Source organism: Castor canadensis, chromosome 19 (assembly GCF_047511655.1).
Source record: "Castor canadensis chromosome 19, mCasCan1.hap1v2, whole genome shotgun sequence".
Lineage (NCBI taxonomy): Eukaryota > Metazoa > Chordata > Mammalia > Rodentia > Castoridae > Castor > Castor canadensis.
Window position 1 is genome coordinate 34,004,940 of NC_133404.1, and position 8,343 is coordinate 34,013,282.

Genomic DNA, 8,343 nt, shown 5'->3' on the forward strand with positions numbered 1-8,343 from the left:
ACATGTTAAAATGCAAATATTTCAGCAGGGTGCATGGTGAAACTTATGGCTCTCTCCCCATTTCTGTCCTTACTAAAGGCAACATTATCAGCAGTTTCCAGTCTAGCCTTCCAATAGAGTCTCACAAAAAGATTAAGTATTATGTAAGCTTTTAAAAAATGTATAGAAGAAGAGTGGTGGATTTCTTCTTCATAGGAGAAATCTTGGAAGTTAGTCTTTTATAGTACTGCTTCATTCTTTTTAAACCCTGGATGGTATTTCATTGTGTGAGCATACTATAATTTATCTAACACTTGCCTATTGATGGATATTACAATTGTTTTCCAACATTTTGGAATCATAAATGTATCTTCTTTAAATACTGTTGTATGGATAATATTTCATGTCATGGAAAAATAAAAGTATTTAACAAATTTGATAGAGGGAGTTATGGCATCTTGGATATAATATCAGAAGTTACATATTGGTGTCTGGAGGGATGGAGGCTTCTTTCTTAATCAGAAGATAGATCATAAGCAGTGATTTGCACTGAGCTATCATGAGGACTGAGCAGGGGTATGAGGAAAGAAAAAGAAGAAGTAGATCTAATTCTCTTTCAAGCAAGTACACAATTTAGAAGTTGCTGATAAAAGTATGAAAATAGGTATCATATAGTTTCAAAGTTTAAAAACATCACATTTTCTATTCTGGGAGACTGTCAAATTCCACTTAATTGCACATTTACTGAGCAGTTACCAATGTACCTGGATTGCTCTCAGATGAGTATGGGAAGAGGAAGATCAGTAGTCCTCTGACATAAGTCTATGTCAGCTGTTGCAACTTCTTTCAAAGTCACTATGGCAAGCACACAAGGTCTACAAAAATGTCTGGGAGACTGAGAACAGTCTTTGTTTACGACTAAAGAAAGGTGTGTTCGCAGCATTTCACACACTGTGGACTCTTGATAAGTATCTATGGACTAGGTGATAGTCAGCCTGGTGGAAGGTGACGTACTCACAAGAATCTCTTTTTGCATCAGCAACATAATATGTTAGTCAGATTTCCATCCCTGTAACAAAATATATGAGAGAAACAACTTAAACCACAAAAGATTTATCTTGGCTCACAGTTTTAGAGATTTCAGTGCATGGCTGGCTGGCGTCATTGCTTCTAGGCCTATGTATGATCAGGCAGAAAACATCATGGCAGAAAGCCATGGTAAGTTAAACTATTCAATTTATGGCAGCCTGGAAGAAAAAGGAGAGAGAGAGAAAAAGAGAGAGAGAGAAAGAGAAAGATGTGAATATGACACACCCTTCAAAAGCATGCACCCCAGTGACCTACTTCCTCTAGTCAAGCCCTACCTCAGAGTTTCCACCACCTTCCATTAAAGTCATCAAATTATGATTAATCCACTGATGGGTTAGAGCCCCCATGATTCAATCACTTCCCCAAAAAAGCTACTAGCTGGAGACTGAACCTTCAACACATGAACATTTGGGAACATTTTATAGTCAAAACATAACATGTATTTTTCTTGGGCTTCTGAAAATGGCCACTATCTATGTTGTGGGAAACATGCATGAGGTTTATACTGAATGGACCATGAAAGCACATGCTAAATGAGTGAAAGAAGGAATGTAGAGAGGATATTAAGAATATTAGCTATAGTATAGGGAATGCTAGATTAAAGATGACAGCCCCATTGACAAGGATTTGTTTCATGACAGCCAATTGAAGGGTATGTTTTCAGTGAAGTTGGAGGATGCATAGGATCTTGTAGGAGAAGAATGAACTTTAGAGAAAAACATAATGAGACATATCCTACAACAAAAGTGTTACTGGTTGGTTTGGACCAAGTTGTTAGCCTTTCTAGTCTTTAGTTTCTTTGCTGTAAAATATATAAGACTTACTTTGTGTAAAAATGAAACAATAGAACATAAAGTGTTGAACGTACTGGCAGGTGTAGATGGTGGGTAGTCAGTGAACACTTTTTTCTCTTTTTCTGTCTTGTAGATCCAAGTCCTCTTTCCAGAATAAAATAATCATATTTGAGATTTAGTAGAAGATTAGAATCTAAGAGTCTTACCAGCACAATCTCATGCTAAGAGATTGACATAAACTAAGGAGCTTGACTGTTTGTATTGTAATACCAATCTTGCTACCTATCAACCACATAACTGACATCACCACCTGCCTCCTTTTCTATTGCCACCAGTAACACAATGAAAACCAAGTGCCAAAATGCATGGGTGGTGAAAATCATACATATTCAAGTGCTTTTAAAATGCAAGCACTCAGAAAATGAAAGCTGATTAAAAAAATTATGGGCAGGTGAAGGAAACTGGTATTGTATATTTGCTAGAAGTCAACTGAATTTACTTATATTGTTCTACATTTAACTAACCACTATGCAAATCCTAGGTTTATATACTTATGTATTACTGGTAGAGGGATAAAACTCCTAGGTCTTTGAGAAAAATATCATCATGCCCTTCCTTTTAGAATGGCATGATAAATAGAAACTAACTGGACAGTTCTGTTTTGTTTAACATGTTTGAGCACACTGTCTAAAATCTTCTTTAGCAGTATAATATCTACTGAATATGTCCTCTGAGAACAGATCTTATTATTAGATTATATTATATGAGATGAGACCAGTCAATAAGGGAATTTTTTTTTCAACTCTGCTCACCAATTGGAAATACCTGCTTTTAAATTACTCCAAGACCTTCTTTGAAGGAGGCTAGGGAAAATATACCCATGAATCATAAAACTGACAAGCCCTGGGGCTCATGTCGGCCTGTTGGAAGAGATGCAAAGAGCAAAGATAAAGGTGCACTACAGGTATGCTGGGCAGGAAGAATTAAAGGGAAATGAAAGAAGTAGCTATTGGCTCAGCCAGACAAGGCAGAATGGTATACTTAGAATACAAAAACAAACACAAAACGGAAAAATAAAAAAGAAAACACATTTGAGCCACAGAGAATAAAACAGCCTTTAGTTAAAATTTTAAGAGGCTAAAACCAGATGGTTCTATTGCACGGTCAAGATTTAATTGGACCAGAGAATGCTTTTATTCTTATTTCCAGTGCTTTTATTTTTCAGTTTAATCCATCTTCAGTCACAAAAATTCTCTTCTTTTTTTCTTAATTTTATATCAGCACCAGTAACAGCTCACCTGCTTTAAATATATCTTGACCCGAATAAGAAAAGCCTCTTTTGAATTAAATACTCCTCATGGGACAGGGAAGGTACTTGCCGTAATTCAAAGTTATACTTCTAGGGTAAAAGTGGGAGAAAAAAAATCCTCAAAACCAAAAAACTCAAATGCACAGTTTTCCCTTACTGGTACACCTAAGAGGAAAGGGAAAAAATATTGCATTCAAATATCCATTTTGCCTATAAAGGTTTTTCATATCTCACAAAACCAAATTCTTCTGTAAGATTGACATTTCAGAAGAGGAGGGAAGGCAGACAGGTGAACTTAGATCAAAATGGATTTTGCCAACCTTCAATTTTAAAGGTCAAGGTTGTTGCAGACTAGTGTTGTGTTTTTAGTCTTAAACTCCTGACTTCACTTTTAGGATTCAGGAAATGCCCACGAATAAAAGCAAGAGTTCTCCCCATTTGCTCTCTGGGAAGTCGAATGTTTGCCTATGGATACCTAGTTTATTACAGCAAAATAGCCTCCTATTGTGTGTTCTATTGTTCTAGAGATGGAGAAAGAATGATTAATTTATTAATTCTAGACAGATTTTAAGAAAGTGACTTAGGAGATAACCTCTCCTTCCAGTCTAAACTGCTCCAGATTGCAATGGTCACTTCTTAATGTATTACCTTGTGGGTCACTCAGTTTCCATCTTCTTCTTGCTTTCACCTGTCAGTCCATGTTCTCTCACTGTGGAGTTTGTTCTTGGAGAGTTTTAAAGATCAGCCCAAAGTGAATATACTTGAACTAGTATACTCACATCTCATCTGACTCTGTTCAAGCACTGTGCTCTGACCCTATGAGAATTCCACACAGCTCTTGTTCTTCAGGAACTCATGGTCATTGAGGGAAATTCCTTGTAAAAGGATGAGTTTAGGTCTTCTATCTTTGGGGAAGATGAACTATTTGGGTAAAAAGTACCAAAGAGTACCACTTTCATATGAACAGAGTCCAAATACATTCAGATCCTTCACAGATGAATTTTTCTTTTAAATTTTCACCCAATTATTGTACAGATATCCCATGTTGGCAGTTCATATGACTTTAACTCTTATCTATAATATTTTAAAATATGTAAATATTACATATAATTATGGTATATTTTGTGATATGACACAAATATTTGTAAAAAAATAAAATTATAATGCACTGCTTTTGTGCTGTAAGTATACAACAGACTATATTACATATTGTATATACCTATTTCACAGAGAGAAATACAAAGAGAAAAGGATTCTGTGTTTCTTAAATTTAGGCAAGATTTGATAATGGAATACTAATGTTGGGAGGACTCTCAGCAATGATTGCTCAAAATGACCAATTTTTAAAATGATGAATCAGGATTTAGAGTGCTCAGTGGCAGACAGCTGGTTAATGGTAATGTGGGGAGCAGAACCTGATCCTTTTAGGCTTTGGTCCACCCAACTCTCAGGTTCTAATAGTCAACATCAGCAGTAGTTCTCTATGGACTTTAGATGTTCAGGAAATATCTTCAGCCCCGTCAGATCACACAAAATAAGCGTTTGTAATTGACCCACTTAGAGTCCAAATATTTGACATTTAACACCCCATACTGAAGAATATCTTTGACCCATCAGTGCTGCATCTGAACCTGAAAGAAAAATGTTTATGTTTGTTATTAGACATATATATGCCTGTCTCCCTTCTATGCTTGGAGAGACATATGCCTCCATTGTCAGCTCTGTTTCCTGTGTTTAACCCATGGTCTGTCTCCTCTGATTGTCCCTAATGGAGCTTGACAGTTGTAGAGTTAATCCAAGCTCTGTGGTCTCCAGGTTTCACCTCAGGAAACAATCAGTCCCCAGAGCTTTGGGGTTTTTTGCAAAGCTATATTCCCCCAGAGTCCTTTCCCAGCCCAGCTGGGGAGCCTTTCCCATTGTCTGCCAAATGGACACCAATTAAGTCAACTGTTCCCCAATTAGAATCTTGCAGAATTTGCCTTGTTCTCTTATACTCCAGCTCCCAAGCAGGGGTCTGTTTTTAGAATTAGTTACAGAAGGAAGAAAATAAATAAATAAATGACAGCCTTTTCCTGTAAGCTGATACCCCTGAGTTTTTCCTGTCAGCTACTCACACATGATCCCAGGATATATGGCAACTGCTTGGTAGCTCTGAGGTTTATCGTCTGCATAATCCTTCCACTCGGCTGTTCTGAGCACAGGGCCCAAGGCTAAAGGCCCACACTGCCCCAGGAGGGGCACTCAAGTTGCTGGGAAGAGGCAGGGAAACTCCTCTTTGTACCAAAAAATAAGGATTTGCTTTGAAGACATGAAAGCCTGGTGTTTTGCTTTCTGGAGGAAATGCCCCTCATTTGGACAGCTGACTTTAAGGCAGATGTGTTCTTGTGATGAAGGATTTTGCACAGCGCGGCATTTCCAGGCAACGTTTAAGATGTCAATCAGTGGTGTTTGAAATCACTCAGGCTGTCACAGCTGGGTGACACTGGGGCTGCGTTGGGAGTCTTTAGAAAATGGGGATGTTGTTGACATCAGGATGCACTTGTTTATGAAACACAGTCAATGACAAATAATATCTTCTTCAAAGAATCCTATTTATTGTCATATATTTAAAGCATTTTTTCAGCATGTTCATTTGTCATACTCACAAAGAACAAAGAAAAGCAGGTGTCTTCCAGTCATACTTCTCAAACTTTAAGAAGAATGTGTCACCTGGGGTCTTATTAAAATGCAGATTCTGGAACTGAGGACATGGCTCAAGTGGTAGAGTACCTGCCTAGTAAGCACAAAGCCCTGAGTTCAAACTCCAGGATCACCAAAGAAAAAAATGAAAAATATTTGAAAATGCAGATTCTTACTTAGCAGGTGTGAGTGGGGCCTGGATTTCTGCATTTTTCATAGATTTCAGTTATGTTGTAGCTTTATAGTCCCTGTCACAATTTGAAATAACAGAGGTCTAGACACCTTGTGAGCAAAAGTTACATCCGTCTTACTGGATTGGGTCCACATTGTCAATAAAATTTGGTTTGAATGATGCGTTCAGATGTTCAGATAAAACACCTTTTTTACCCTGACTGATTAGTTTTCTTAACAGTACCTGATCATTCATATGGTCATTAGTTCATCCATGCTTTTAATACTATTTAAAGCTTATTTCAGCTATGTACTGAGATATGGAAGCAGAATAAACAGTAATGATGCAAAAATACATAATAAAGTTACTAACACCCACACAAAGCATAAAAAGAAGGAAGTGCTGTGTCTATGAATGTATCAATTGCCACATAAGCAATGATTCTAACACTCAGAGATTTAAAATGGTAACAGGATAGCCTGACCTCTTATAAGTTTTAAGTCTCCCAAAAGTCCAAAGACTGAGTCTGGCTTTCTCATTGGAAGATTGACTTTACCATTGACACACTGGAACTGGTTTAGCACACAGTGTCCCAGTTAATACTAATCAAAAGCCTAGCTTGAAGTTGATGAAGAGGGAGACTAGACCACTCTACAAATACTGGAAACCTGATTACTTGTGGGGGGATCACTGGTGTCTAGAAGTCACTCTGTAAAAAGTTCAAAATGAAGAAAATAAAATTATCACTGCACAGGATCAGAGAAGGAAAGAAATACCTATGTGCTAAATTTTCTAGAGGAAGGCACCTACCACCTATGAGTTAAGGTCAAAGAAGAGGAAAGAGGCCATCTCTAGTTGTTATATAATTATTGCTTTTGTCATGAGAGTTAAATGAATTCTTACTTGAATAAATCAGAAAATAATGAAAAAAAGAACTTGCCTATAATCAAATTAATAAATAGATAACTATTTTAAGCAGTCACTTATGATAAAAACAATGTTAACACCAAAGAGTAAAATCCAAATCATAAAATCTACAAGCTAGACAGAAAATTATATGTTCTACAGAAAAGGTCTTGTTAAAAGCATAAGATGACAATATAGCAATGATCCAGGTTGGTTTTAAATAATGTGCTTCCCTCTTACTGCAGGCTGTGAAATGAATTCCTTAGCTTGTTTCAAATCACCAAAAATCCCACCAGACTTCACTCAACAGTCAGACACAATAATGTGAAAATTCATACCTCCATGCACTTTGTAGCTATATGCCACAGCCTAAAAGAAAATACCAACTATTAGTGAAACAAAGCTGACTCAATTTTCTCTGAATTAAATTTGTTCCGTTAGTGATCAATAGACATGAATAAAAGGAAAATTGACATCTGTATTTCAAGAAGAGAATGGCTGCCTGAGAAGTCATTTCTGTCCCTCTAGTGTGAAACTCAAATAATAAAAAGAAAAATTCAAGTAACTGTATCTTAGGTCTGTGTTTGTAATAACTGAACATCAATCATTCATCAATCGTTCCACATTCACACATAGTGACCTAACATTGTGAAAGACATACCACTCTTCCTTTGCTCCTTTCTTTTTGTTTGATGTATTTCTTTGCCTTCTCTTTCTTTCTTTGGCTCTTCTTTTACCAGCCACCTAATGCAATGTTCTGGGCAGTATTCCAGGCATAGTGCTCCTTCCTATTCTTCTCTTTAGTTGTTATCCTAAGAAAGTAATGGCATAGCGTTATTAAACTCTCAGCACTTTCTAAGGGAAAAAGTAAGAGAATGCTTTTATTTAACTTACCATTAATTAGACTACCATTCCTCTCTCAAATGATGGGGAAAATTCTAGATTTTGGTAGGAAATGCAATAAAATTTTTGCAAGGATAGTGGGGGAATTGAAATTTCCCTCTCATTTATTTTTTTAAAAACTAGGAACTTATTCCTCCTGTCTTATTTATCATCAGCCTTTAGCAATGTAGAAATCACACGAAATAGCTATAAAGGATATTTCTTACTGACCCAAAGCAGGACAGCCTGAAATGGTTAGAAAAAAGGTTGGTTTTAGGAAACTTCCAGTCCAATTATGCGTTCCCCAGAGACACAAATAGTTCAGATAGCCTTCCGATAAGCATGCACAATTTTGGGAACTTCATAAAAAAACAGAACCACTATATTGTTTTTAGGCTTGGTCTCCCAAGGATAAAATAACTATTTCTGGGTGAGGCAGTCCAGCCTGGTGGTCTCAGGGTAGAGGCTGGAATCAAGAGATTATGAGTGTTATGATTTGAGCTTTCTTTCTGGCTTGATGGGTGGCCTGGGGG

General features: G+C 36.9%; 1 long non-coding RNA gene across 2 annotated transcripts in view; it reads right to left on the reverse strand.

The window, feature by feature from the left end:
* LOC141419197 (uncharacterized) overlaps positions 1-8,047 on the reverse strand; it is a 100,536-nt gene extending 92,489 nt beyond the window's left edge. For both annotated transcript variants that reach the window (XR_012443853.1, XR_012443854.1), the window contains exons 1-2: positions 7,823-8,047; positions 7,590-7,740 (exon numbers count right to left, since the gene is read on the reverse strand). This is a non-coding gene — a long non-coding RNA (uncharacterized lncRNA). The remainder of the gene's footprint in view (positions 1-7,589; positions 7,741-7,822) is intronic.
* Between the last annotated feature and the right edge of the window lie 296 nt (positions 8,048-8,343).